The sequence below is a fragment of the Rhinolophus hipposideros genome, assembly GCF_964194185.1.
Source record: "Rhinolophus hipposideros genome assembly, chromosome: 2".
In the NCBI taxonomy this organism is placed as follows: Eukaryota; Metazoa; Chordata; class Mammalia; order Chiroptera; family Rhinolophidae; genus Rhinolophus; species Rhinolophus hipposideros.
Genome location: NC_138048.1, coordinates 104,954,492 through 104,964,686, shown reverse-complemented (window position 1 = coordinate 104,964,686; position 10,195 = coordinate 104,954,492). Strand labels below are relative to the sequence as shown.

General features: G+C 39.4%; 1 long non-coding RNA gene across 1 annotated transcript in view; it reads left to right on the top strand.

The window, feature by feature from the left end:
• The first annotated feature begins 329 nt into the window (after positions 1 to 329).
• Positions 330 to 10,195, top strand: part of LOC308489189 — a 29,582-nt gene continuing 19,716 nt past the window's right edge. Inside the window, exon 1 of the long non-coding RNA XR_013992066.1 lies at positions 330 to 476. This is a non-coding gene — a long non-coding RNA (uncharacterized lncRNA). The remainder of the gene's footprint in view (positions 477 to 10,195) is intronic.

Genomic DNA, 10,195 nt, shown 5'->3' with positions numbered 1-10,195 from the left:
TCAGGTGAACAGCGAGAGGCAGCAGGCAGAGGGGGCTGTGAACTTCTGTTCCACATTTTATCACTTAGGGAGAAGACCGCCCTCCTGTAGCACTCTCCCAGAAAAGCCCACATCTTGGGGATTGTTCGTCACAGTCTGCTCAGCATTAGGCATGGCTCAGCTAACAGTGTCAGGCTGCCCCAGGGAACCTCAACCCAGCTCCAGACTAACCACTTCCCCCTCCCAGCAGGCGTCAGAGGCTGGGAGCCAAGGCTGGCTCTCCACTTAAGACGCTAAGGAAGAGGTGGGGTGGAGGTTAGATATATAGGGAAGAATTTGGGCTAGAAGTTACACAACCATTTGGTAAAGTCTCTCTTAATTAGAAGGCCAAGATATTTCAAGAAGCTGGCAGAAGAGGTTAGGGCGAGGAGTGGCCCACATTCTTCAAGGGACTGTGACCCCAAGGCAGAGAACAACCAGAACCGGCTCCAGGCAGGGTAAGTCCCGCCCCTTCCTGTGGAGAAGAACAGGAGGGGTGGGGGGAGAGCAAGTGCCACTGATGGGAAGGCCCTCCCCATGGAAATATGCGTAGTCGGGAATAATCCTTCTGCCCTAACAATAGGACCTGTCTCAGGTTGGTCATTTCCAGAGTTCTCCTCAGAATAAATTCCTGCTCTCCTCGTATTTTCTAAACCTGAGATTCTGCGGCTATCTGTGCCTCCCACTATGTGCATTCATGTGGCCCAGAGCTTCCCAAAGTGGGATTATGGTCACGGGTTTTAAACCAGCACTGTCTGGTCCGTGCTCACAGTAAAGACATGTCATTCCAATTAAGACGAAAACACCAACAGGGACTCTATATATCAGTCACTCATTGAAGACTGAGCACTTGTTAAGATCATTTTCTCCAAGGTCACATGTCTGTGAAGCAGCGGAGACAGCATTTGAATCGCAGTCTGATTCCAAAGCTTCTATGCCTAGCCATTGTCCCATCCTCGGGCCTACAGGAGGCTGAATTAAGAGCAGGGCTCCCAGAACAGGCAACCATCGCAAGACGTGCAAGCAAATGATTATTCATATGATGGCGGGCAACTGGGTAAGGCAGGAAGGGAAGGCAGTTGGGGGAAGGCTGAACTGCAAGTTAGTGTGTGATATCCAGTGTGTGTGTGTGTGTGGGGGGTTAGTGGGGGGAGTCGTCAGCAAGAGACTGAACTTGGTAGGTGGACTACTTGGCTGTTTAGGTCTTTTTCAGTTCTATGCAATTTGGGTTCTGCAAAATGATGAAATGTCATATATACATACCTGGAAGTTCAGGACAAAAAGGTCTGAAATGCATGATGGGTCACACTGCAATGAGATATAATAGAAAAGTGATAATTACTGGGGGCCTTACAACAAACCCATAGTAGAGATCCTGTCATGCAGGGTGGCATGCGGGGTCTCAGCTCCCGCTCCCCACATAAGAATGCAGGACATGGTGAGGCCAAAAAGGAACACCCATGGAGCCATAGATAGGGGAGTCATACCACTATAGTCTCACTGGTGGCTGAGTTGGAAACCCAGGAAGCCGGAGCCACACTCTTTGCAACCTGCCGTCCGCTTCTCTGCCAACCAACCAACCAACCCCTCTTGCTAACTGCAATCCACTCTTGCTAGCTCAGCCCCCATCTTCTTGCTAGTCCCCCTTTCCTGCTAGCGTAGCCACGGCAGTTATATTAGTGGCCAATGGCTCACTGGTTACAGCTGACGGCCAACTAGCCACAGCTGATGGCCATCCAATCACAGTTGATGGCCATTTACTACCCAAGCCAGCACCTTTCTATGTGAGGCCGAGAGCCTGGAAACTGCACTCCTGGCTCTGTACCCACAGATCCCTATGGAAGGACCATGTCCCTCTAATGGAGTGTCACATGCACCAAGTAAGTAAATTATGCAAAATCCAGCCAAATGAATCCAGGCGACATCAGCTTCTGTTGAATTAACGCTGTCGTGGATTCCTGGAAACTATGTCATCTGATAATTGTGTTGGGAAGTCCCTCTCAGTGCGCTTTGATTGTTTACAGTCTGTGAACCCACTAGAATTTTTTCTCTTTTTCATCCAATTCTTCAACCCAATTCCCACTTTTCTTCCCACTAGGTCAGACTCCGTTAAGAGTGGTTTTCGGAAACAATATTACCATAATTATTAGAATTCATGATAAATCAACCAGGAGCAAAGATTGTTGCTTTCATTCAGTCAACGAGCACATATTTGGTATCATAAGGAAAACAAAATAAACAAGTACCTCAGGATTTACAAAATAATGTAAGGTCAAATAGGGTGTTCCTTCTTGTACCTAATGAACCACATCTGAGGTGTAATACTTGGGGCATCTCGTGGCATCTGTGTGGACCACATCTGAGGTCTGTGTTATGAAGTGTTGGGGCACCAGATAGTAAAAAATGGACTCTGCGTACATCTTAAAATACAAGCCATTCCAATGATAGGCAGTTTAGGAAAATTTCTCTACGACTTTTTTTCAAATGAACCCTATCGCTTCCTTAGCCAGAGTATATATTAAACAATTGCTGAAAAATACCAAAACATTGAGAGCTGACCTGAAGAGCTGAAAATGGAGGTATTGAAAGGATATTTGGGGATATCTCACATTGCCATGAGATAAAAGGAAAAGTGATCCTAAGAATGCAGTCCTCTGGAGGAACCCTATCTATCTTGGAGATAGAAATTCATTTATTAATTCATCCACAACAAAGGTCTGATCTACAATAGCAGAAATGCAGTTGGTTCCAGGGGTTACAAAAGTAAATGGAACACAGGCCCTGCCTTCATGGACCTCAGAGTCTTGTGCAACTCATGTCCCATTTGAAGATGACAAGCAAAGACTCCAAGAGGGCAATACACTTCTTCAAGCATGCAGCAAGTCAGAAGCAGAGCCTAAATTTGAGCCCAGGATTTTGAAGCCAGCCAGTTCCTCTTTAAACCACTCAATGCTGCCTTCTCAGTGGTCGTACAAGAACTCACTGCAGAAACATCGTGAAGCCAGGCAGCTGTTTGTATATTTCCATAGGCACTGACCTTTGTGTGAATTGAGGTATGCCTTTGTGTGTGTGTGTGTGTGTGCTATTACCTGATCTTAAGTCTCAACATCTCATATTCCACTCTTAAGTCCAGGATGGAATAGCTTGAATTGAGCTTTGAATGGTTCTTGGAGGGAGGGGGGTGCGGAATTATTGAGAACGGAATGGAAAAGGAGATGGCAAGAAGAGTGCTAAGACAGGAGGGAGGCTGGGGGAAGTTACTCCAAGAATGGGAGATGACTAAGTCTGTGGGATTCACAAGCAATGGGGACTTATACCATTGGGTGTGTAGGCCCTAGTAAGTGACAGGAAATCAGGTGTGTGGCTACGTGACGCCCCTTGGGAGCTGGAACCCAGCCCTAGGGATTCTAGCTTCACCAAGGACTCTGTTTGATACTGAAGCAAAAATCTGTGGGGTTTGGTGCAGTGAATGTGCAATAAAAAACCAGAAAGCAATCATTTCCAGGACCTAAAGATGGAGAGGAACCCACAGTGACGATGAGATTCAAAGTTCTAACCAACTCCTTGTGAAGTGAATTTCATTATGATTTTAACACAAAAAGAATGTGATTTCTTGATCTAGATTCATATTCTCTTATTCATATACTTATCTCAGTTATTGATGACACGGGAAAAAAACAAGCAGAGATGCATGATTAACAAACTTGACCTAATGGAGTTAGAGCACTGCTCCCAGCGACTGAAGAGTAGAAATTCTTTTCAAACCATATGGATCATTTATAAAAATCACCATATATATTAGGCAAATTGCAACACATCTTAAAGGATTAAAATCACATAGTACCTTCTCTGACCCAAAGAAATCATGATAGATGTCAATAAAAAAGCAGAAAAATTATACTCAAGAAATATACTAGCTTTTCAAAAAAGAAATTATAATGGAAGCTTAAAAATTTGTGACTTAGAATAAAAATACATATCAAAATTTTGGGGATGCAGTTAAAGGAATACATAGAAATTTATAGTCTTAAGTGTTTTTATTGGAATAAAAAGAGGGATAAAAATTAGTGAACCAAACATCCATTTTTAAACGTTAGTGTAAGAACAGCAAAATAAACAAATGAAAAGGAGAAAATGGCAATTATAAACATAGGGCAGAAATTAATGAATTGAAAAACAGTCTTAAAGTATAGAGAATTAACAACAAAAGTTGGTTCTTTGAACAAATCTATAGATTCAATGCAATCCCTATCAAAATATCAATGGCATTTTACAAAACTAGAACAAATAATCTTAAAATTTATATGAAACCATAAAAGACTCTGAATAGCAATGGAAACCTTGAGAAAGAAGAACTAAACTGGAGGTATCATGCTACCTGACATCAAATCATACTACAAGGCCATAGTAATCAAAACAGCATGGCACTGACACAAAAACAGACACATAGATCAATGGAACAGAATAGAGAGCCCAGAAACAAACCCATGCCTATATGGTGATTTAATCTATGACAATGGAAGCAAGAATTTACACTGGGGTAAAGACAGTCTAGTCAATAAATGATGTTGGGAAAACTGGACAGATACATGCAAAAAAATAAAACCGGATCTCATTCTTACACCATACACAAGAATGAACTCAAAATAGATTAAAGACTTAAATGTAAGACGTGAAACCATAAAGATCCTAGAAGAAAACATAGGCAGTATACTCTCTGACATTGCTCTTAGTAATATTTTTCTGATATTATCTACCTAGACAAGAGAAACAAAAGAAAAAATAAACAGTTTGCTGGGACTACAGCAAACTAAAAAGTTTTTGCATAGCAAAAGAAACCGTGAACAAAACGAAAAGACAACCTACTAAATGGGAGATGATATTTGGCAGTGATATATCTTATAAGGGGTTAATATCCAAAATTTATAAAAACACATACAACTCAACACCAAAAAAAAAAATCCAATTTAAAAAATGGGCAAAGGACCTGAATAGACATTTGTCCAGAGGATATACAGATGGCAAATAGACATAAGAAAAGATGATCAATGTCACTCATTATCAGAGAAGTACAAAGTAAACCACAGTGAGGTATCATCTCACCTGTCACAAGAGCTAACATCAATCAATCAACAAACAAGTGTTGGGGAGGATATGGAGAAAAAGGACCCTTCATGCAGTGTTAGTGGGATTGCAAATTGGTGCAACCACTATGGAAAACTGTTGGAGGTTCCTCGAAAAATTAAAAATAGAACTACCTTATGACCCAGCAATTCTACTTCTGGGTATTTAACAGAAGAAATCCAAAACACCAATTCTAGAAGATATATGCACCCCTATGTTCACTGAAGCACTGTTTACAACAGCCAAGATATGGAAGCAACCTAAGTGTCCATCAATAAAAAATTGGATAAAGATGTGGTGCATTTATACAGTGGAGTATTACTCAGTCATAAAAGAGAATGAAATCTTACCATTTGCAACAACATGGATGGGCCTAGCGGGTATTATGCTAATGAAATACGTCAGACTGAGAAAGACACATACCATTTGATCTCACTTATATGTAGAATCTGAAAAACAAAATAAATGAACAAACAAAACAGAAACAGATTAATAGATAGAGAGAACAAAGTAGGTTGCCAGAGGGGAGGGGTATTGGGGGGCTTGGGTTGAAAAAGGTAAAGAGATTAAGAGATACAATTTGGTAGTTACAAAATAGTCAAAAGGATGTAAAGTACAACATAGAGAATATAGTCAATAGTACGATAATAACTACATATGGTGTCAGATGGGTACTAGACTGGTCAAGGGATCACTGCATAAATTTTATAAATCTCTAACCACTATGTTATACACCTAAAACTAATATAACAATATGGAATGTCAACTATAACCCCCCCCAAATTTTTTAAAAAGAAAATATTAATAAAATTGACAATCTTTGGTGAAATTGGTTTAAAAAGAGAAGACAAATAATATTAAGAATGAAAAGGGGCATAAAATTATGATTGCTAGAGACTTTTAAAAGTTAGAAAGTATTAGAATTTATGGCCATGCATTTGAAAATTAAATTGCCAAATTCTTGTAAAAAATAAAGCAGACCACATGTGACTGAAGAAGCAATAAAAAACCTGAATAGTCTTACAGACCTTAAGGAAATTGAATTAATAGTCAAAATTCTTCTCACAGAGAAACCTGTAATTCCAATGACATCATCAGTGAGGTCAACCAAATATTCAAGATACAAATAGTTCCAAAATTATCCAAAATATTGTGGGGAATATAAAAGGAAGAAATATTCCTCAGTACAGTTTGTAATGCTAAGATAACCTGGATACCAAGAAAAAAAAAAAAGCAAAACAGACCAATCACAGTTAGGAATGTAAGAGGTGAAAATATTAGCTAACAGAATTCAGCCACGTATAACAAAAATAACATTATGAACAATTTGTGTTTATCAAAATAATACAGAGTTGGGTTAAAATTGGAAAATCAAGGTAACTCTTACATGAACGCATCAGAGAAGAAAAAATGATTATCTGATAAACATAGAAAATTTACTTAACATAATCAAACATCTCTATATTACTAACTATTAGCAAACTAAGAATAGAACATGACTTCTTTAACCTGGTAGAGCATATCTTTAGAAAAATTACAGCAAATGTCACACTTAAAGGTTTAAAATAGAAAGCCCTTTCTTTGAGGTCGAGTACAAGTCAAAGAAGCTTACTGTTACCATTTCTATAGAACATAATTTTGGAGGTTCTAATCAGAACCTCCAAGAAAAAACATATATAAGTATTGAAAAGAAAGAAAGAAATATTTTCTTATTCACAGAAAATATGGCTGTACATATAGAAAACCCAAATTAATCCATAGGCAGATTTTTCAAATTCGTAGGAGTTTTAACAAAATTGTGGGAATAAAAATTCAATTGCATTTCTCTCTACAAACATATACATTTAGAAAATTAAACTTAAAAGTATGTCACTTAACATAGCATAAAATGTGTACTACCTAAGAATAAATCTAATAAAAATATGCAAGATCTCTATGGGAAAAGAATAAAATGTCTTTGAGAGACATCAAAGATCTAAATAAAAAAGAGATAAATTGAGTTCATAGACTTGCTGATTCAGCATTATAAAAGACTTCTATTATTTGCAAAATAATCTAGAAACTTACTGCAATGCCTATGAAAAACTTCCAACAGTTTTTTGTTTTGTTTTGTTTTTTTAATTTTACAAGCTGATTCTAAAATTTATACAGAGGCCAGATTAGCCAAGACAGTCTTGAAGAAAACACAGCCTATGCTTTGCATTTTTTGTCCTCCCAGATACTAAATCTTATTATAAAGTTATAGTAATTAAGAATTACAGTGTGAGATGGCTCTAAAGAGACAAATAGACCAATGGACAAATAGACCAAACAAGCCCATGAGCAAATCCAAAATATATGAATAACTGATGTAATCAGAAGTTATGCTGCAAGTCAATGCAGAAAGAATGGACTTTTTAATAAATGGAGCTAGAACAATTGGACATCTATGTGGGGAAAGAAGATATTGTACTGCTATGTAATACCACACATAAAACATCAATTACACGTGGTTAAGGATTAAAATTTAAAATGCAGAAGCAAAAAGATTTCAAAAACACTAGAGAAGAACATCTTGATGACCTTGAGGTGCAAAAGAATTTTTTAAAAGATGACACACAACCCACAAAGTATAAAAGAAGTATTGACAAAATTTTCTACATTAAAATGAAACTTCTTTTCATTAAAAGATTTCATTAGAGTGAAAAGACAAACTACACACTGAGAGAAGACATTTGTAACCCATCAAACCTGCAAAGCACTAGTATCAGAATGTGTAAACTATCAAAAATCAAAAAGCAAAAGACACTAGAAAAATATAATTGAATAGATCCCTTCTCAAGAGTGGAACACGATGGACAATAAATGTATACACAGTGCTGAAGGTCCTGGTAATCAAGGATATTTAAATTAAAACCAGAATGACACCTATTTGGCACCCACCATATTGGCAAACATTAAAAACTCCCGTCGAGAACAGTGATGGTGAATTCCTACGACAAAGGGAGCTCTCATGCACTGCTGGTGGGAGTGGAGGTTGTTGCTGCCTCCTTGGAAAACAGTTTGGCAGCCTTTGGCATTCGTCGAAGAACAGATAAACTGTATCCCAAAATCCTGTTAGGGAAATTCCAAAGGAAACTAGGAATCGCCCACAGGTCCACCAGGACACAGGAACCACAATGTCTCTACAAGACGCTAATAATAATAAAAACTGGAAACAACCCAAACAATCCATCAGCATCAGATTAAATAAGTCAATTTTGGTATATTCATACATAATGAAAATATATACAGCAATGAATGGCACTCACAAACTTTATATTGAACCGAAGAAGCAAAGAGCAGGAAAGCATGTACAACATGGTTTCATTTATTTAGGTTTCCAAAGCAGGCAAAGACAAGCAACATACTGTTTAGAGATTGTGTAATGATGGTTACAAAATATAGGCAGAAAACCGGGAGGAGGGGCTGATTCTGTCAAAGTCCACATAGCAATTATCTCTCAGGGGTGAGAGGAGAGCAGGGGTCCAGGTCAGCTCATCAGGCTTTTTAAGGACCTGGCAATGCCCTGTTTCCCGTCATGGCGATTTCTTTATTTCCTATGTATATTCACTTGGAACACTCTTCTGGACCTATGAGATAGCTTCCAATACAAACGTGTTTTAGAAATGATAAAAAGAATCAGCACAGACTAAGCCACCGGGCATGTGCTCGTGTTGGAGCAATGTTTGGCAGCTTTGGGAAATGTGCAAAACCCTGATTGCTCTGTGCAGAGGCTGCTCCGTGTTCGCTGGTGAGGCGGCTGTGAGCTCACTTTGGGGACAATGGTTTCGGTATTCCCCAGAAGGCTTTGCTTCCTGTGCCGAATGCCCCCTGTTGGTTAGTTGTTGATGATGAATGTCTGTGCAGCATTCTGTCTCTCTAGTATGACTCCCCTGCGATTCTGCTCCTTTTAAGAGACAGAGTTTAACTCACCACGCTTTGAGTGTAGGCTGCACTCAGTGACTTACTCCTAATAAATAGAAGTGGTAGATGCAGAAGTGACAGTGTACGACTTCTGAGATTGGGTGACAAAAGGTATTGAGCCCTTCTTCTTGCCTTCTCTTGGGGATGACTCATTCTGGCGAAAGCCAGTAGCCATGTCGTGAAGACATGCTAGCATATGGAGAGGTCCATGAGGTGAGGAGCTGAGACCTCCTGCCGACAGCCACGCCCCCAGCCCCAGCCCCACTTACGCCTTCAGATGATCTCATTCCTGGTCAACAATTTGACTGGAATCTCATGGCAGGCCCTGAGCCAGAACCACCCAACCAAGCTGCTTCTAAATTCTTGACCCACAGAAACTGTGAGAAATATCAATGTTTGTTGTTTAAGCCACTATGTTTAGGGCAAATTTGTCACACATCAATAGATAAGTCATACGTCTTGCTTTCTCGGGACTCTGCCTATGAGTTCTGCTAAACCTAGTATATTGATTGCTTTAGACATTAAGAATGGCTCAGCTGATAACAGCCTGGGGTGACCTCAGGTCTGCACTGTGCTCCCTCTGCTTCTGAAATATCTTTGGCTGATTCTTCTCTCATTCCACCGACAAAGGATATGTTGACTCTCAGGTTTTCTGAGGCTAAAGAATATTGCTTACAGAAATACTTCCCCCCCCCCCCAGATGACAAAGGGGCATTGCAGGATCCTGAAATTCTGGGTTTTGAAGATTGTAATTGAACTAATGTTGGTTTTCAAATCCCAAAGCATGTACTGAATTCTGCCACTTGCTGGTTGTTTGACCTTGGATATAGCATTTAGCCCCTCAGAAGTTCTCTTTCCTTGTCTGTTGGACAAATAATAGTCACTCAACAAATATATGTTGCATAGCATTAAGTTTGTATATAAAAGAAGAAAACCAATGTCTTAATCAAGGTAGAAGCTTGTGTCTCTTCCATGTCAAAATCCAGACGCAGATGGCACAGGGCTGGTGCGGCGTCCATGATGTCAGAAAATCCAGGATCTTTGTAGTTTGTTCCACTGTGTGGTTGTTCTGGTCAAAGATAAATGCTCTAACTCCAAAATATTTGTT